A 21,312-nucleotide genomic window follows, 5' to 3' on the forward strand; every position below is an offset into this window, starting at 1 on the left:
ATAACTGCACTGGAATTACTTTTCTCTCTAAATGGCTCTACCTTTACCAAGATTTATCACTAGAAATATTTATTAGAAATCATAAACTTTAAAGGATAAAGATAAACTATGCAATAAGTTTTCCAAGGTAGAGAATTAGCATTTAAAAGTTACCTGTAACCAAAATTCATTCACTAAATGGATCGCTGTTGTTTACTAAAAATTCACTCATTCTCTTATATAGCAGTACTGTACTCATTTCAACACTTGCTGAGGACTTGTAAGAATTGTAGATGTAAGAACGTAAGTGCAAAGGAACATTTTCTCTAATAACTCAGCAATCCAGTTCTTAATGTATGCATTAATGGAGCTTCTTGACAAATCACCTGTTAAATTTTAGCTGACAGCTTGTCATATATTAATTATAAATAATTGTAATATATGCCTAACAATGCACGCAACAAAAAATGGGAGAGGTAATTAGAGTGTATCCTTTGTGTTTTTCCTCCTCACTTCTTGCTCGTCGCAGAAAGTGACCCAGTGTTTCACTTTGATTGGGATAGGTCCAATGGCCAATGGAATATCCCATTGTACGAAAGAGTTTAATGGGAATGCGCATTTGTCATAGTTGTATGCCACAGTCGCCAAGCAGCACAATCAATAGAAAACAGCACTGTAGCGTATCTCCATACTGCAGTTTAATGCTCAAGCTGTGTGCACCACCTCAGAAGCATTTGATAATAAAATCTGCTTTTGAAACAGAAATGGGGTGAGGTAGGCCCTTTCCCCTATAATTTGTAATATTCTGAAAATTGCATATCTTAATTTCCATACAAGTTAGGATTTTTTCTTTAACTCGTGATGAAAGGTGAAAGTAAGGAACATCATTCTAAACACATGCAATTCTTTGATTATATTAACTGAAGGGAGACTCTTACATAGAACAGGAATTAGAAATTTAGGGGTACCCAAATCACTTTTCATGGCCTTAATGACTTCCAGTATAGTCTTCAACTCTCCTAATTTTGCTGCCTCAAAGTTCTCTTTGAAAAATAGGGTTTAGTGATATTTTAAAAGAATCAAAAAACTTATGGGCTGATTAAATCGTTTTGAAACTGTAATTCATCAGTTGCTATCAATAACCTATATATTTAGAAGACTTAATGCTGGCCTGGAAATAGGAGCTCAAATTCTAGTTGTAACTTATCAATGGGTGTCCCAGGGCCTTAGTTTCTTGTCGATAAACTAGGACTAATAAAATCTACTGCATTCTTCATGGGGATGCTATGAGTAGCAGTGAGAAGATGATTCATCACTTCAGGTTGTGTTATAAAAATATTATTGTAAATACTGTACTGCCAAAACATACCCCGAGGAGCTACAGAGGGAAGAATATGTTTCTTTCTTTCTTCCACTACCCATCCCCAATTCCATAGTTTCCATTTTTGTGCTTAAAATGTATAACTTTTAATACTGGTGGGATGTGAACGATAAGCCAGCAAGAAAGCCAAATTGATATATGTCCTGAATGTTTTATGAAATTGATATGCATGGTACTTAGGCTGACGAGGGTGGTGATGATCATTTACCCAACAACTTTAAAGGTTTACTGGGCCTGATCCATCCTCAGGAAGCAGTGGGCTGTGTTTCTGTCACACTCCTTTCTTTTGACTGCATGTTGCTTTCTTTCTCTACGCTCTTTGTATCACCATTGTATCACCATTATTCACCATATGGCTTTAGACTGAAACGTGACACAGAGAACGTGACTTTTTCTGCCTGCCAGATATAGATAGTAGAATTGGAAGGAACAACATCAAGACTGTTATACAATAGTTACACATCTTATAAAAGTTCAACACTACCAATAGACCTGGATTTAGTAAGCTATTAAGTTTATCAAGGTCCTAAGATGATTCCCTGATATCACTTTGGCCAATCCATTCCCATATAATATTCAAATGATACAGAGTTGTGAACTACATCGATCAGTTTTACCTAACCATACTTGAGGATGCAACAAGAGGTATGGAAACTGTGATATGATTCTTCTGGGAAACGCACTCACCAGTCTATAATCCTCATTGAAAGCTCTTGATACAGACATAAAGGATCTGTTAGAATTTTCTTAGGGTATTTAAGCACTTACTAAGTGTCAAAGACTGTCCTAATAACTGTGGCGCTGAGGCACCTCCGCGTCAAACTCCTGGCCATCTCTTTAAAGCACTCAATCGCCTTGCCCCACCTATCTCACCTCCCTCTCTCTTATTACAATCCAGCCCACACATTTCACTCCTCTAATGCCAATTTATTCACTACACCTCAGTCTCGTCTATCTTGCCTTCGACCTGTCGCCCACATCCTGCCTCTGGCCTGGAACACCCTTCTTCTCCACAATCCAACAGACTTTTACTCTTCCCACTTCAAAGCTTAACTGAAGCCACATTTCATCCAAGTGATCTTCCCTGACTAAGCCCTCATTTTGTCTATTCCCATTCCCATCTGCATCTTCCTGACTTGTTCCCTTTATTCACCCCACCCTCAGCCCCCCAGCAATTATGGAAGAGCCCAGGCTTGGGAGTCAGAGGTCATGGGTTTGAATTCCGGCTCTGCCACTTGTCAGCTGTATGACTGTGGCCAAGTCACTTCACTTTTCTGTGCCTCAGATACCTCATCTGTAAATGGGGATTAAGACTGTGAGCCTCACATGGGACAACCTGATTACCCTGTATCTACCCCAGCACTTAGAACAGTGCTCTGCACATAGTAAGCGCTTAACAAATAGCAACATTATTATTATTTTTTATTCATATTAATGAATATAGTGAAGCAGTTTAGCATAATGGATAGAGCACGGGCCTGGGAGTCAGAAGGTCATGAGTTCTAATCCCGGCTCTGCCACTTTTCTGCTGTGTGGCCTTGGGCAAGTCACTTGACTTCTCTTTGCCTCAGTGACCTCATCTGTAAAATGGCGATTAAAACTGTGAGCCCCATGTGGGACAAGGACTGTGTCCAACCCGATTTGCTTGCATCAGCCCCAGTGCTTAGTACAGTGCCTGGCACACAGTAAGTGCTTAACAAATACCATAATTGTCATTATTATTATCATATTAATGTCTCTCTCCCCCTCTAAACTGTGAGCTCATTGTAGGCAGGGAATATGGCTATCAACTCTGTATGGTTGTCTCCCAAACGCTTAGTACAGTACTCTGGACACAGTAAGTGCTCAATAAATACAATTGATTGATTGATTGAAAGAAGTAGAGAAACAAATCAAGAAGAAAAGGATGCCCTTCAGAAAACTTTGAGAATCTGGTGCCAAAAGGCATTTAGTCTGATAGGATCAAGCTGAATCTCTATAAAACTGTGGCATGATCCAACCCCTTCTATGTCTGTGAGTAGGGTGGCCAATTCCATCACTCCAAAAATCCAGTCCTCCAAGTCATACATGACATCTCATGCACTACATGGTTCTGCAGCTTGTTCTGATAAGGTCATGTGGACACCACTGTCTGACAGTCCTTTCCATTCCACTCAAATTGGCCTGGATTTACAGCATGTCTACCTAGAACCTTGCACTTGCTCCAGAATCTTGACATTCCCCTTTGAGACGCATGTGAATCAATCGATCAGGGGTATTTATTGAGTGCTTACCATGTGGAGAGCATTGTTCTCAGCACCTGAAAGAGTACAACACAGGAGAATTAGGGGGCACATTCCCTGCTCCATAATGAGCATAACATCTGAACCCCGGAACCTGGTGTCAGGAGATGCTGTGGAAGGGAGCAGGTATAGAAGGGAGTTCAGTAACAAAAAATTAAAAATGGACACATAAGTTTCTGGTCCTACAGTAGAACCATACTGGAGCCAGAGCGGCTGAATACTGGACCTCTGGTAACCCTATCTCTGAGCCACATACGCCCTTAGCTGGCTCACTTGTGCCCAGCAGCACACGTCGCCAGATGGTTGTTAGGGGATCAGGGAGCAGACTGTGTCTGCGGAACAGAATATCTTCAGCTGACACTGCTGTATCGTCATCCACATTTAAACCATTGCTGAGCGCGTCACTCACTTCCAGGTGAAAACTTATGAGGGTTCTCCTCGATTTACAAAAAGGACTTAACTTCATAGATGATTACGGAGGTGTGTTTTCGTCAATTTCCAACAGTATTTGATTCATCAACTGACCATTTACTAAGTAAATTATTCTGTCCTGCAGCATGGCCTAGTGGAAAGAGCACAGGCCTACAAGTCAGAAGACCTGGGTTCTAATCCTGGCTCTGCCACATATCTACTGTGTGACTCTGGGTGAGTCACTTAACTTCTCTGAGCCTCAGTTACTTCATCTATAAAATGGGGATTAAACCCTGAGCCCCATGTGGGCTCACATGTCCAACCTGATTATCTTGCATCCACCCCAGCATTTAGTACAGTGCCTGGCACAAAGTAAGCACCTAAGAAATAACATTTTTTTACAAAGAGTTCTTTAAGCTACTCCACATAACTATCGTTGGTTGAGTCCAAGTTGTGGAAGTGCCTTGTCAGAACCTTTCTTTATCACTCTCTGAGTCAAGCAGGACTGTATGATAGGTCTAATCCTTTTCATCTATTCTGTGTTGTCCATGCCAGAGAATGGTTAAGGAATCTGAAAGCCGAAGTCAGAATATGCTTCAGGTCAACTGGGAAACTCTTCCAGCTCCACACATTATGAACATTCTTGAGACAGTCATCCAGGAACTGCTATATCATAAGCTGTCTCCTTGAGACACGTACAGAATATGCAAATAATTTTGAATCACTGTGTAGATTCGATAAGGCCCTATGGTCCGACGTTGTGGATGAAGAAAATCAATATTTTTTGTTTTCTGGTTTCCGGTGCCATCATAGCCTACACTGCTACCTGCATAACCCTAAACGTTACCAAAAATGTTCATTGGCAGAACCAAATATGACACCGTCAACAAATTCTGCTACCAGTGATGATGATGACAATAATAATAATAATTGTGGTATTTGTCAAGTGCTTACTATGTTCCAGGCACTGTACTAAGTGCTGGGATGGGTACATGCAAATCGGTTTGGACCCAATTCCTATCCCACATGGGGCTCACAATCTTAATCTCCATTTCACAGATGAGGTTAACTGAGCCACAGAGAAGTGAAGAGACTTGTCTGAGATCACACAGTGGATGAGTGGCAGAGTTGGGATTAGAATCCAGGTCCTTCTGACACCCAGGCCCGTGCTCTATCCTCTAGGCTATGCTGCTTCTCAGATATGTAGATAGAAAAAGAAGTATAAAACAGAATGTAAAAGAACAGCATGGATTCTTTGGCAGATTGACAGTGTGTCAACATGGTGCTCCAATGGAAACTGAAGGTCCATAAAGTTGTAGTGGTGTCCAATCTTCTAAATGATTAGTGGTGTCCAATCTTCTAAATGATCCCCTGATTAGACTGTGAGCCCGTCATTGGGCAGGGATTGTCTCTATCTGTTGCCGAATTGTACATTCCAAGCACTTAGTACAGTGCTCTGCACATAGAGAAGCAGCGTGGCTCAGTGGAAAGAGCATGGGCTTTGGAGTCAGAGGTCATGAGTTTGAATCCCAGCTCTGTCACTTGTCAGCTGTGTGACTGTGGGCAAGTCACTTAACTTCTCTGCGCCTCAGTTACCTCATCTGTAAAATGGGGATTAAGACGGTGAGCCCCACGTGGGACAACCTGATTCCCCTGTGTCTACCCCAGCGCTTAGAACAGTGCTCGGCACATAGTAAGCGCTTAACAAATACCAACATTATTATTATAGTAAGCGCTCAATAAATTCTATTGAATAAAAAAATACTATTGAATGAATAAATCCCTATGAGACTCGGACATGGCATGTGGATAAATTTCAACAGTGTCATCTATGAACCATATTCAACATCGAATGGTGGGACAAGATTACCAACTAACACAGTTCCTGGAATGTAGAGCTTAGGTGCAGAAAATAGATCCAAGAAAGGAGGGAAGGATCCCGTGGCTATTATATTTCATTTGTTCGGTGAAGCACTAATTCTTGAAACCTACATAAACAGTTTGAGCTTCATCAGCTCACCACCATTAAAGGAAGTCTCAAAGCAACTCAGCTTTACTGAATGGAACATATGCGGCAAATGGATGATAACAGGATTTACAAGCAGATGTTGCATAGGGAACTGAAAGGAAAGCAGAATGAATGAGTTAAATGATGTAGTAAAGCACAGTATCAAACAATACAGTAGAGCAGAGGACTCTTGGTAAGCAGCATGGGGAAGCAGCTAGCAGCAGCTGTGGGAAGCAGCATGACGTAGTGGCTAGACATGGGCCTGGCAGTCAGATGTTCATGGGTTCCAATGCCCACTCTGCCGCTTGTCTGCTGTGTGACCTTGGGCAAGTCACTTCACTTCTCTCTGCCTCAGTTACCTCATCTGTAAAATGGGGATTAAGACTATGAGCCCCATGCGGGACAGGGACTGTGTCCAACCTGATTGTACTCACCCCGGTGCTTAGTAATAATAATAATGGTGGTATTTGTTGTTCTTAGTACAGTGCCTGGCACATAGTAAGCACTTAAATAATGAGAATAATGTGGGTATTTGTTAAGCACTTACTATGTGCAGAGCACTGTTCTAAGCGCTGGGGTAGATACAGGGTAATCAGGTTGTCCCACGTGAGGATCACAGTCTTCATCCCCATTTTACAGATGAGGTAACTGAGGCACAGAGAAGTTAAGTGACTTGCCCACATCACACAGCTGACAAGTGGCAGAGTGAGGATTCGAACCCATCACCTCCGACTCCCAAGCCCGTGCTCTTTCCTCTGAGCCACGCTGCTTCCTACAGTTATTATTATTTTTATCTACTGGGAGGCTACCACAGCGTAGAGGCCAGCTGGTGGTCAGCAATCAGGAGAGGACATGCCTTCCTTGATCACAAGAGTTCTGAAGATCAGTATTCCAAGTGACAGGCTCAAAAATAGATGGCATCAAAGCCTCATTCTCACATAAGAATTGGATCCCACCATTAGTAATGTCATCTTGAAAACAAAAGACAATTACAAAAGGATCAAGTAGAAAGGAGACGCAGACCTATCTACCTTTCTGAGCAATTGCATCGGTTCCAACATTCAATTGGCAACAAAGTAGTAATAATAAGTGGCATTAAAAGCTCACTATGGGACCAGCAAATTGCATCGGTACTTGTTAAGGGACTACTACGTACTAATAATATCATGGCATTTGTTAAGCACTTACTATGTACCAGGCACTGTATTAAGCACTGGAGTGGATACAAGCAGATCGGGGTTATCAGAGTCCATGTCCCACATGGGCCTCACTGTCTTAATCCCCATTTTACAGATGAGGGAACTGAGGCACAGGGAAGTGAAGTGACTTGCCCAAGGCCACACAGCAGACAAGTGGCAGAGCTGGGATTAGAAGCCTTAACCTTCTGACTCCCAGATCCAAGCTCTATCCATTACACAGGGAATGCTGTAAACACTGAGAGTAGATACAAGTTGGACACAGTCCCTGTCCCGCGTGGGGCTCACGGTCTTAATCTCCGTTTTACAGATGAGGTAATTGAGGCACAGAGAAGTGAAGTGACATGCTCACGGTCACAAAGGTGAGTGGTGAGCAGGGCGTAGAATCCAGATCCTTCCAACTCCCGGGCCCATGCTCTATCCACTAGGCCACACTGCTACTCAGAGGATCCAAGACAATGATGGCTGGTTGTGCATTAGTCTTTTCAGATGCACACACAGTAATATTATCTTTATATTGGTCCATATACTTAAATCAGAAATAGAAGAAAAATTCACTGAAAAGTGAAATCCAAGATTGGCTGCATAGGTCTAGTTTAGTAGCTTATAGAGAAAGTAACAGATTTATTTCTAATTCACACTGTGATGTCGACAAAGAGAACACAAGGAGGAGCCATACTAGTCTCTCCCTATCCCCGAAGTCAGTAGAAAGCTAAACTTAGTTTAGAAACTCTTGATTTTAAAATGTAGCATTTCTTGTAGAAGTGCATAGGGGGCATAGGATTACTGGCCAATCTTCCAGTGTCATTCAAAAATCACAGCATGCACAGTGTGGAAATAAATGGATGTCCTGGTGTAAACATGTAAGGATTAAAATCAAGAATATCTGCTTTACTTTGTCATTTTAAAGAGAGCCTGGAGTCCATCTGCAAGAGAAAGAAGAGTGTAGGAGAGGTGGAAGAGAACGGTAGAGTCTGCTTTATCCTTTACCCCACTATCCTAATATAATCAACCAATCGTCAGTGGTATTTATTGAACGCTTCCTGGGTGCAGAGCACTGTGAAGTGTTTGGGAGAGTACAATATAACAGAGTTGGTAGACACCTTCTTTGTCCCCAAAGAGTTTACAGTGTATAACGGGGACACAGATATTGAAATGAATGAGGAATGCGTCCCTTTGTGCTGTGGGAAGGAGTGTGCTTATAGGGGACAGATCCAAGCACATAGATGATTTTTTAAATGGTATGTGTTAAGTGCTTACTACGTGCCAGATACGGTACTAAGCACTGAGTCAGATAAGAGATAATCAGGTTGGACAGAGACTTTGTCCCACTTGGGGCTCACAGACTCAATCCCCATTTTACAGATGAGGTAACTGAAGCACCGAGGAGTGAAGTGATTTGCCCAAGATCACGCAGCAGACAAGGGGCGGGGCTGGGATCAGAACCCAGGTCCTTCTGATTCTCTTAATGAGAAGTAGGGAAAATGAGGGCTTAGTTGGAGAAGGCCTCTTGGAGGAGATATGATTTCAAGAAGGCTTTGAAGAAGGAGAGTGGTGGTCTGTCCTTTATGAAGGGGGAGAGAGTTCCAGGCCAGAGGGAGGGTATGGGCAACATCAATTCTGATAGTTGAATTTGCCTATTTTTGCTTCTCACCCTGCGGTTTTCAACATCCTCAAGGCTCAGTGAAAACGACAAACATGGAGCATTGGGGGTGGATACAGTGGTCCTTCACGAGGAAGCTATACTTGGGATCGAGAGCTTTTGTATTGGTAAAGCTGGGTCTATGTCAAAGAGAAAAGGTTCTGTAGTGCACTTCACAGGAGTTGGAGAGCACTGCATTCCCAACAATGTAAAATCAAGAGGCGTGATAAAAAAAGACTAGGATTACAATGGAATACTTTCCTTTCTTTCCTGCCTTCCGAAGTAAGTGACTCAGAAAAAAAAAACAAAAAACTCAGGCTGCCTGGAAAACACCTCAAAGCAGAGGGGTGTGAATAGACATTGCCATCACCCTGTCCTCCCGTGTAGTCGTTCTTATTACCGCTTCGGAGTATGTGTTACTTTGCTCCCTCCCGTCTCTCTCCCCTTAAAGGTGCTGGAAACGGTAGTGCCCGGGTACCCGAGTGTGAGTGTGAGAGCTAGTTAGTGTAGACGTTAAAGAAGATCCTTTTGAGCCTGGTAGAAGGATCGCGGGGAGTGACGTCAGCCACCCCCTCCAGAGAGGGTGTGTGTGTGTGTGTGTGTGTGTGTGTGTGTGTGTGTGCAGGGTATTTCTCCTTTTTTCTCTCCCCCCCGTCTTTCGTTCTCTCAGAACCTGGGTCCAGGTACAAGGGAAAGGCTGACGGAGTCCGGCAGCCTCCCCTTGAATACCTTCCTTAACCCACACTGAAACATGCACCCTCACCATCACCTCCACCAGCTCTGAAAGATAGGGACTCCAACGATCCTATTGGATCCACGGCACTTTAAAGGGATTTCAAACCACCCAGAGAAGCCAGCCAAGAAAGATGCAACCCTCCTAGCACTTCATTGCTCTTTTGGGTTTTTTGTTTTTTTTTTCTTTGCGCCAGCCTCTTCTCCAAAAGAAACTACCTCCCCCTCCCCCCCCCCCCCCCCCCCCCCCCCCCCCCCCCCGCGGAGCAGGCTAGCGGCGGGGCTACGCTGTCCTACCCAAGAGCCGTGGTTTGATTGGGATCTTTTTCCCTTTTCGTTGTCTACTCTCATTCTTCCCCGCTCCCCCTCTCCGCCTGCCCCCCGTCCGTGCAATTCTCTCTCCCCTTTTGTGTCCGTTTCACTTTTTGGGGGTGGGGTGGGGGTGGTATAAGAAGAGGAGAAGGAGGTGGGCCCTGGAGGAGTCTCAAGTTGCTATTTCTAGCCAAAGAATAGACTGAAGAGGAAGAAGTGGAAAGAGAGAAAGAAGGAAAGCAAGAAGGAAGAGGCGACAGAGCGAAGAGGGGGTGGAGAAGCGAAGCGGGACCCTAGCGAGCAGGAGCAGAGCTAAGAACCGAGAGCACCCAGGAGGAGGAGGAGGAGGAGGAGGGGGAAGAGGAGGAGGAGCACCAGTAGCAGCTGCAAGAGCAGCAAAAGCAACGGGAGCGGGAGAAGGAGAGGCGCAGCCACCGAGGAAGGAGCGAAGGGGGGTGGAGAGAGGGCGCAGGGGCCACACTCCTTTGGATGCTTTCGGCTTTTCGGACCGACTCGCTGACTCTCCTCCACTTTCCCCTTTCTGGACTGGATCAGTTAGCAGCGGGGACCACCGGGGTTCCGTTGGCTGCCGCTGCCGTGGCTGGACTGGATTAAATTGGCCGCCCGAAGACCAATTCAGGGAGGAGGAGGAGAGGAGGAGGCGGCGGCGGCGGCGGCGGCGGCCGCCAAAGAAGAGGGAGCGGTGGGGGGCGGCTGCGGCGGCCGCAGCTGCTGGAGTGGTGACCGGGGATCCAACATGAGCAGGTAAAATTCCCCCGTTCTCTCTCCCTCTCCCTCCTCCGGCCAGCCTCTCCCCCTCCCCGCTACAGCGCTTAGAACAGTGCTTTGCACAGAGAAAGCGCCGAACGAATCCCATCCTTATTATACGCGCCGCTCAGCCGGACCCTCCGCTCTCCACTTTCCCGTGATTTCAACCGCCGGGGCAAAAAACGAGAGGGGTGGAAAAAAAAAACCCACCCCAAAACGCTAATCAAGAAGTCTTCTCTATTCTCTCCCTTTAAAGGATAGAAGGGTTTTTTTTTTTTTAGCTTTTGGGGAAGGGGAGACCACCTTTCCCTCGAATTCTGCAAGTGGGCATGTCAGGCAAAAACCGGTGATAGAGATTATTTTTAAAAGGGGGGGGCAGTTATTTTCAGAGGGTCTTTTTTGTTTCTTTTTCGGAACTAGTGGGGAGAAGGAGAAATGGCAGGAATCAAAGTCAAAGTGGTTGCCTCGGAGGAGAAGCCTTATTTTGGAGACCTTTCCACAGTGGAATCAAAGATCACAGCCCTCTTCAAGAATCTCTTGTGCCCGTGTGCGCGTTATATACACACACACCCCGTCGTAAACAACGCCCGATGAGTGCTTTAGAGACCAGCTCGTGCCAAGACAGAAAAATCCCCACCAAGCCAATTCCTTGGCTTCTGGACGATAATGTAGCTTTTGTCTCCGTGTGGCAAACTTAGTGTTAGATCCCTCACCTGGTTACGATTATGCTTCCATGAACACGTACGGGGAAGTCAGTTTCTCTGTTGCGGTACACCTTTCCACTACAAGTACGAGCTTCGGTTTTCCTACACGAAGTTTCCCATCATTCTGAATCTCACGTTGGAGATTTGAAACGAGGGGCTTTAAGTTTCACTTGCTTACGCGTTTCCCCAGACGCGTCCTAAGAAGTCACTTTCATTAGGGGCTGTTTCTTGAGATTGTTGTCGTGAGTATATTTTTTCTCCCTTACTTTTCTCGTGGGCTTGGCATATTTCATTGCCACCTAGGAATGTACGTGAGGCATTTCTATCACCTATTTCTCTGTGTTAAAGTTTTTCCGTACTTTAAGATGACCACCTTGTTCACCCTCACCTAAAGTTGCAGAGGGTACAGTTATGTTGGGGCAGACTTTTAAGATGAATTTCCTTTTGGACATTTATCTTTTTTTATATTTGGCCTTTTAGTTTTCATTCCGTGATCCCCTAGAGAAAGTTGTGGCGGCTGCCCCTTGGTACCTTTGACCCTTTTTTAATTCCATCCCATCCTTGTACACACCCACCCTTATGCACACAGCACCAACCAACTTTGACCAAAATCAAACGATGCCGGGATTTAACATGTAATTGTCAGGCAGCCATTAAAGCAAACAAAAAAACAGCATCAGATGTATAGCGTGTTGATGTCCGAGGCGGTATTTACTTGTACACCACATTATTTTCTTGTGGCTACTCTTATTTGAAACAAGTTACAGTCATGTACGGTTTTATTGGGTCAGTAAAGAACAAAGGCCTTAATGCCTGTCCTATGCCTGCATGTGTTTTTTGTTTTGTTTTTTTTCCCCTGAGACCTGTTTCAAAACAGAGATAGTCCCACAAAAAGATTTGCTCTTTCAACGACCCAATAATGATATACTGTACTTTTGATTCTCAGTCGAAATAGAAATCCTATGACAGTTCTCTTAAATTCACCCTTTTGCGATCAGCTGCTATTATATTTTCAAAGTGTGAAATTGACAAGCTGGTCAGTTTTATAAATTCAGCTGTCAGATTTTGTCCAGTCGAAATTGCTAAAAGCTGAAAATGAGTGGGCATAGGATTTTCTTTTGTGAAGGAGAGAAAGGAAGGGAGTGGGGGAAGTGTTATTAGTTGGAGACATTTTCGAGGAGTTGCATTCCAGATTTAGTTTTTATTACTGTGCTGGTGTGGAGAAATAAATTCATTTTTTGTCACTGGGAAATTGACATTGTGTTTGTGGCTATATACTTTAAATGCTGAGACCTCCACCTAAATCAGATGTATCTACTCTTAAGTAGCCTCTAGGAGATGTGTTCGAGTATACATTAGCCACGCCAAACTATTAGGATGAGGGAAATGGATGGCTTTTAATATTGACATTCACACGTTTTTAAGTTTGGCTTTAGCGTTAACATTTTACAGTTAAATAAATGTGATATGTTGAGGGACCTGAATTAAATTTTGAATCGTGGGTGTCATGTAAACTAAATACAGATTGTGCCACTGTCATTGCTAAATGCAACATGATGAAAAAAACAGCATTTACTTTTGTGAAAAAAAAAAGAAATACTCTTCTGTGGATCACACTGGTAAATGATTAAAAACCGTTTAATGTCTTCAACAAAACCAGTGATTCTGCTTTGGGTTTTAAGATGGTTATTCATTTTAAGCCTTGAGTGTATCAGATACTAGGAGAACTAAGAGTAGGGATCCCCCTTCATTTGCTGCTGTTTGTTAAACCACTAGGGGCCTGTATAAACTGCTCTTAGAACATAGATACCCACGCAAGATATAGGCAAACTCTTTGCTAGAAGAACATGTTTTTAGAGAGAAGTGGCAGGACTAGAGGGACACCCGCCTAAGACTTGCTTTACCAATAAATTAAATTAATGCCATCTGTGATAGAAAATGAGTTTCTCAAGGATTTATATGCCCCTTACCCAGGGCGCCTGACTTCGCCGCTGCCGTGAAGGTTGAAAGAAGGTGCTACGTGTGTGTGTGTTTGTGTGTGGAGAATAGAATCAAAAATGCATTTTTACCTAAACTTCCATGTGATTTCTACACCTCAGCATGTCATAGCTAAACGGGTAGGACGGAGTGATCGCATATACTGATTTGATGAGATTTGTAGGGTTGTTTTTCGCATAAGGGAAGTGAAGGGTTAAAAGTTAAATGAAGCAGAATCACTTTAAAGAGGGCTCAGGCGTAGATTAATGGTGTATTTGAACTAACTTTGCAAGCGCTGTACAAGTTTGGAGAATCTGAGGCTGTGGCCAGTGTACAGTCAGCAGCACTTGTAGGATCTGGACCAAAGATGTACTGACACGTTTTCGAGTGTCAGATTCACAGATTTAAAATTGACCAACTGTGACGTTCTTGATAGGCATTAGGCAATAAGGTCAAGTATACTTACATTGTTCTTTGGTTGATTTTCAGTTTTTCAAACTGACAAGGCAGACCATTTATAAAAGAGCACAGTTGAAGCATTTACATATTGGATTTCTTTCAGAAGGAACCCGATTTATCAAGTCACTGAACAAATCTCTTTTAAAGGGAATTTTAAGGATATCAGAATTCAGTAAGGTCACATATGGAAAGTGCTGTTTCAGGATACATAGTTCCAGTTGGGTTATATACAAGGACATCTGACTTTTGTCACAGCGTGGGTGGCCAGAGACTTGAGATGTTTGTTCTCTCGATCGAGAGTAATCGCCACATAGCCTTCCTTCACTTCCGCAACTTCCCATTTTCGTTCGTCAATAAAAGCTAAAAAAAAAAGTCATAGGAGAGGCTTGAGCACCACAACATTTTTCTTTCCAAGGTTCCTGTTGAAGCTTCAGAAGCTGCTTTGCCTAATTCAGAAAAACTATAGTTTTCCTCTTCAGATGTGTAAACTATTTTGGGAAAAAAGTTTGCATTTTCCACACCATTTTTAGAAACACAGACAATTAAACCTGAAGGGGCAGTTGGTATGAATGACAAGTTTGTTTTTTTTAAATTTAGTCTTTCATAGCACAGCATATCAAGATTACTTTGTTTATATTTTCTTAAGGCTACCAAAGCATTTTGACTGAACAGTTCAGGGTGAATACATGTTTTCAGCCAGACCACCCTAACTTTCTCTTGAGGGGTGTTTGGCTTAATTTGTTTATTTTATCCAGTGCTTGCTTAGTTGAAAAAAGGCGTTCAAAGAGGCTACTTCTGACTCCGCGATGCCAATTAGGAACCTAAAGCAGGATCCGTGTTTAAAATACCCCCTTCATGCGTTTTCAGTGATTTACCAAATAGGAGCCAAGGGGGAGAATTATTTCTCTCTCTGATCTACTACACCAAGAGCTCTTGTACAACACATCTACTGAGGAAATCTGATGATGTAGAAAAAAATTGCGAGTGCTTGGCCTGTAAATTCCACTCCAACAAGCTTCACTTGTTGTTTAAGCTGCTGTGCATTCATAATACAGTGGGTTTTTTGACCACACGGTGGTTAAGGATGTATTTATCACCCTACTATCTCTTAGATAATCTCATGTACTTTTAAATAATAATTGGTAACACTAATTAAAATGTTTTTGCATTTGGTTTCGACAAAAGGTAGGACAAGTGGTCTCCTTTAAAATGTACCCGAGGGAAGTTTATTAGACTATTTTATTTTTACCACCAAATCATTGAACAAAATTCCATTTTCCTCAATAAATTTATGGGGGGAGGGGGCAGAACCTGAATTCCTTTTTCATATTGTTCAGTTTTATTCATAGCTGTAGCATCAAATGCGCACAATTAGCTTTTTTAGTTTGTGTTGCTACATGTGGAGAGTTAAAGTACAAGGCTACCATCAGGGAAAAAATAATAATTAAATAACAGAGTCAAGATGGAGCGGTGTTAGACTGGTTAATGCACTGGAGTCCATTATTATTAGAAATATTTCCCAAAATCCAACTTTAGAATTTTGTCCACATTTCTCACCGAATAATCATTTAGAGTGAAGCGTAATCGAAGGGTGAGATTTATCATTTTATTTAGATAATAGCATCTCAATACTTTTATGCTTTGCTAATCTGTGTTTTTATGCAATTCTGCTGCCAACACTCGACCCAATGCAACTAAATATTTTCTTTGGGGGGTGTTTAACATCCCCAGTAATTCTGTGAATTTAGTTTTAGTTTTAGTTTAGTTTTAGTTTTGAGTACCATTTTAATTATTTGAATAATGATTCAATTCCTGATGGATTTAATAGAATACTGTATTGTTATGGGCTGTTGAATGCCATTTGAACTTTGTGAAAAAGAATTAGTTAAAATGCAGGGGAATGGGTTTGGATTGAAACCTCAAAGATCAATAAATGATGTATAAGAAAATTTGGCGTTTAGAGAGCAAAATCTGCTAAATCATGCTAGTGATCAGCTCAAGTGTAATGCCAGATCATTCTGAAAAGATGAATGTGGAGCTTGTCCCACATGTAGAGCCTGTGAAAACGTCTGCTTTTCCCGTATGGATTTTGGTCGCCCATCCTGGTGGCTCTTCTGGCTCGGAGTCCTGGGATTAGCTTTCAGTTAATTGTTTGAATTCAGTGACTGGAAATACACCTTGCAGTTTAACTTTTCTTTGATGTTCTCTAACAGTGTCAGAGGCTTTGTGACCTTTGCAAGCCTTGTTTACCGACTTTGAACTTAGTAACTCAGCCTGCTTCATAAGGTTGATTGAATTAAGAAATTCCTAATTGCCTTTTAAAACTACCCAGGGGCTATATGCTTTAATGTAGCTTTAGCAAAGTGATTGAGATTTGAACATGGTATTTAGAGAACCACATATCTTTATGATTGCTTTTGTGGCTGGAGAGACCCTGATTTGGTACGATAATAATTTATACTCTAGACAACAAATCACAGAGAACCTCCCATTCAGAATTAGGGAAGAATGGATGTATAGAAAATTTGGAGCATGCTCATTTTAATAATATTCACAAATGGGCAGCCCATATTCTTTTTGTTGATATCAGACCCTTTACCTTACTTCTAGGTGATGATGAAAACAGTTAGGAGAAAGGTTTGGGTTTGGTTCCCAGCATTCTAGTAGCCCATACTGCCAGTCCCAGAGGGACCTAATCTAAGGATATACCGGGGTTGGTCCAGCCTGAACGTGCGAGTCCGTACACGTGGTTCAAGTCAGCAAGAGCAAGTAGGGTGACCATCTTAGCCTGGGCAGTGCCAAATCTAGAATATTTATAAATTGTTCTGAAATTACCTTAGCTTGCAAAAGTCCAAAACTGCCCCAGATAAACTGGGGCATAAGATAAGTTTATTCTTAAGTCAGTCTGATTGTCCACGTTATGGCGGTGTCTGTGTTAGGTGTAGAGTTTTCCAAGAGTGCTAAGTTGTTCATCCCGGAAAGTCTTTTTCTCCATTAGTGCTGTCCGTTTATGTAGAGATTGGCATATGTCAACCGTGGGCATGTCCATTTATGTAGAGATTGGCATATGTCAACAATGGGCAATCATTTGTCCTCATGTCCCCGCTTCTGCTTTGGACTAGGGCTACTTCCCCTAGGAGGTGGGGGATGTTTCAGGACCATAAATACTTGCTGGTGTAGTAGTTAAGCTTCTTATACCACCTCCCCAGCAAAAGCCCAAGATTTACTACTCAGAGTTCCTCTTGAGAGTATCTCCTAACTGGTGGTCTCTTAAATTTGGTGGCCCATAAGAACATCCTTTTCTGCAGTCCTCCCTCAGACTAGCTCTGGAGTAACAATGGGAGGTAAAAATGAAATAGAGTGGAAATATGATTGGATGAGGTAAATCGAAAGTCAAGCAGGGGCGTTGAGTATGGAAACTTTCCCTCAGAATGCCTTTTTTTTAAGAGCTGAATTCTTCAGGTTTGTTGTCACACAAATCAAATTCACCAGGCAGTTGCCACCCAATACTTATGTGTGTTATTTTTCATTTCTTCCCTAATAGATTGTAAATTATTGGAGAGTGGGGACCACATTTATTCATCGTATCGTACTCCCAAGCATCTGCTAGAGCACTACCATAAATAAGTGTTGACTGACTGACTGAAGGGTGATGTTCCAACTACTTGATGAGGGTGTGCAGTCTGCATTACCCCATTTGGAATTATTTATGTAAACATGTTAATTACTGCAGTGTTTGCTAAAATTATCTTTCCACCACATACTTTTATTGACTCATATACCCATTTTATAGCATTACTTATCTCAGAGCTATTTAAAACAGTAAATAGAACAGGTTTTCAATAAATCAGTCGTATTTATTGAGTGTTTATTGTGTGTAGAATACACTGTAACAGTATAACAGACATATTCCCTGCCCACAATGAGCTTACATCAAGAAAACCCAAACAAAAGTACCTTCAAGGAAAATGAGCTGCTTAGAAGTTTCAGCATTAATTTCACCATTAATTTTTAGCAGCAATTTGGTGAAAATTGTTTGGGGGAAAAAAAGGATTAATTGAAATCCTAATCAGAAAGTGGAAGATTTTTTTTTTCAAATGATAATATATTTTAGAAAGCTACGTAACTCTTTCCCCAGTGCAGCTGTCCTTCCCTAAAAGATTAGGTTTCGGGAGAAATGATGGATGTTGGATGCCTGTAGCCAGTTGTGGGGTTTGCTCTGAGGTCAACAGTGCTAACGGAGGATAGGAATTTATGGCCTCTGTTTCGATGCAAGATCAGCCAGGAGAATTTCAGAGGAAAAATTCAGACCAGACACACTTAGGGCTGAACTAACGTTCCAGTGTAATTTGGAAAGCAGTATTTCATACTATAATGTTAGGTTTTGGGTTTTGTTTTTTTTTTCATTTTTGAACAACTTTTGGATACTTTATATAAATTTACTTCATTCAATAGTATCCTTGCAATGGTATGATATTTTAGATTCTTTTAACAGTATTTTAAGAGAGAGGAGACAAACATAAAAAAAAATGGGTCAGTAGTTTTGCCCAGAGTGCTTCGTTAAGTGGAGAAGATAAACTTAAAAATTTTAATAGGCAAATAATGTCTTGGATGGTGACCCCTCTGAAAGGCTGTGTCTAATTCCCACCTGTGTATTCTCTCCCAGTGCTTAGTGCAGTGTGTTCTGCATGCACAAAGAACCTAATAAGTCAAGAAAACTTTATATTTTCTTTACAACTAAGAGCAGCATTTTTTTAAAAAGTATTTGAATTACTTCTTCACCTCTTGAAAAAAAATTCAGGGGCCGTATCCCCTTGACATGCTATATAGTAGCCTTTGAAAGAATTGACTATGGTACTGTTGTTTTGAAGTACACATTTGGAAAGTCTTAAGGGTTCCTGGTTGCCCTTAAAAAAAATTCAGAGGAGTTTCCCGTTCTCACCTACCTGCTTGAAACAGGAAACAAAGAAAAATAAATTGCCAGTCACCTCTGCTAGAAATAGCTTGAGTTTTTCTGTCACTGTGGAATGGAAGTGGTTAAATGCAAATTCCTATACATTGAGAAGCCTTGAAATCACTGGCAGGCTGTTTCACTGCTTCCCAACAGGTAAGGAATCAGAAGCATTTTGATAAAGGGAAATAGATACCCAGCAGGAATATCTGAAGAGTAGTGGTCCATCAAGGAAATGAAATTGTTCCAAGTGATTGATATGCATTCTAATTAATGGCAGCTTGCCTACACCATTTCTGTTGGAAAACTGTCAGCACTTAAATTGAAGTTTCTCAAATAATGCATATTCACTTTTTACCTATTAATTTCATTATCAACAACAGATGGGTGATGTGATTTTTATTTCCATTTCAACTTATTCTATGAAAGTATAGCTTTCTTCAAAGTATCATTATAGGCATCAATGGTCTCCTGATTAATCACAGGTTTACAAAAAACAAAATACATGTTGTCAGGCACATTGATGGTTTGGGAAATGATTGTCTACGTGACACAAAGAACGCTGAAGATTGTCATCAGACGCAGCATGTAAAATGATTGTAATAAAGGGACGGTTTGAGTCACTGCAGAACTTATGCTATCTAAATCTTGTCTCATCCCCCAAAACAAGTGCTTCTAACCTAATGCTTCATTTGTCTCTCCTCTATCTTTATTCTTCCTTTTCGAAGATAAGGTGAGAATTTTTGCAGTCTTTTCTTTCAGTTTAGAAACTTTTCTCAACCCTCTTGGAGGAGTAGAGGAGTGGGGGTCAGTTCTAGAAATTTTAGTATTCTATTCTTTTAGTCTTTCACCTTATTTAATATTTACATATCTACATGGACATGTACATTGACATGACATTCCATTAACATCCTTTCCTCGATTAGCAACCGATCCTCAGGCTTTAGGCAGAAGATGATTCATCAATTTGATATATTGATTTGAAACAAACCTTTGGATGAAATCTGAAGTTGAAGCTAGTGTCCATTACAAAACATTTATTTGCAGCCACAGCTGTCAAGCAAAGCACAGAATCTATGTACATGCAAGGTGGAAGGTTTTGATCATGCACAACTCTTTAAACATAAACGCATCCCGTAAACGTCATTACTGGGACAGAGCAATTGTCATATAGCCAGATGTTCTGTCGCAACAGTGGCAACAGGATGCTTGAAGAAAAATGTGTTCGTTGCCCTCCTTGACATAACATCCATAACTTTTCCCTCTGTATCTCCAAGTTTCCAAATAACCCATTATGAATTGCACATCCAGGAATTTATTCCAACTCCTCTTGAACTTATTAATATTTTCATTCACACAAAAATGCATAGATCACTGTCAGTAGAGTCATCTTGAGATTCAGAGACCAATTATATATGTCCTCATTAATTAGTCCTTACCATGGTTTACGTTTAAGTACGTGTCTTTTTGGTCTATGAATGGCACCTACTTCAGAGAACACCATTTTGTGTAAAGGGAGAGGGTATTTTCATTAATGCCTCTAGAAAAATTACTTAAAATCAATCAAGAAATTATTTAGGTCATGCAGTGTATGCATTACCAATTGGCTTTATTGTTTTCAATGTGGTGTTTGTTATCACAACTTTTTGATTGCTCAGTAACGCTCTGATTACAACCGTAATTCTATGTATTGAAAAACAAGTTCCACTTGCTTTGCAAGCAGAGGGAGGCAAATGCAAATAAGTACTATTCAATGTGCATCCTTTACTGTATGCTACGCCATAAGGCTAGACCTGACTTTTAACTCTGCCTCGTATCCCAAATGGACTTATTTTTTACACGTGGTCATTTTAAAAAAAGAAGTTTCTCCCTGGCATGATGTAAAGCTCCATCATTGTTTTTAGGTTTCTGGGGCTTCAGCTAGTTGCCAAATATAAAACAGATGCCTTATTCTCCAATCTTTTGCTATTCAGAAAATACATCTCAGTCCTGGTAAATTAGTCTCATAAAAGCAGCCTCAAATAGCAGTCGTGCAAAAGCAGTAGAGAAGTCTATTAATCACTTGATGGTGCATTCTACCAAGTCACTGTACAGTACATTGTTCCAAAGTTGACATCTATTCCGAGAAGGTTTCTTGTTCTTCTGGTCAAACTTTGGACATTTTCTACAATGATGTATTAACTAGTCGAGCAGTGCAGAAAATTCTTCAGGCATTCAGTAACCTGGAAGTAATTGAAAGGAAGGGTTGTGTGTGTGTGTGTGTGTGTGTGTGTGTGTGTGTGTATGTATATGTGCATGGTGGATGTGTACACAAGCATTCAGTGGCATGAAAGGAGATGATTGTTCCTTGCCAGCTGATCCGTTCATGGTTGTGCCACGCCAATCTAGCATGTGGAAAGGCACAGCCCAGGCAGCATGTCACAATCAAACAGCTGGTGTGTGAGCAGTCTTTCGTTTCATGCTTGGACTACTTGCATCTCCGATTACATGGGCAGCGGAAGGATTTACAC

General features: G+C 41.6%; 1 protein-coding gene across 41 annotated transcripts in view; it reads left to right on the plus strand.

The window, feature by feature from the left end:
- Nucleotides 1-21,312, plus strand: part of PTPRD (protein tyrosine phosphatase receptor type D) — a 1,860,044-nt gene that overhangs the window by 1,332,539 nt on the left and 506,193 nt on the right. The window contains exon 1 of one of the 41 annotated variants that reach the window (XM_029056260.2): nucleotides 10,083-10,708. The exons of the other annotated variants lie outside the window; for them this stretch is intronic. The gene's annotated coding sequence lies outside the window, so the exon portion shown is untranslated. Of the gene's footprint in view, nucleotides 1-10,082; nucleotides 10,709-21,312 lie in introns of those variants that run through there. 41 annotated transcript variants of the gene reach the window in all.

This window comes from Ornithorhynchus anatinus, chromosome X5, assembly GCF_004115215.2.
Source record: "Ornithorhynchus anatinus isolate Pmale09 chromosome X5, mOrnAna1.pri.v4, whole genome shotgun sequence".
In the NCBI taxonomy this organism is placed as follows: domain Eukaryota; kingdom Metazoa; phylum Chordata; class Mammalia; order Monotremata; family Ornithorhynchidae; genus Ornithorhynchus; species Ornithorhynchus anatinus.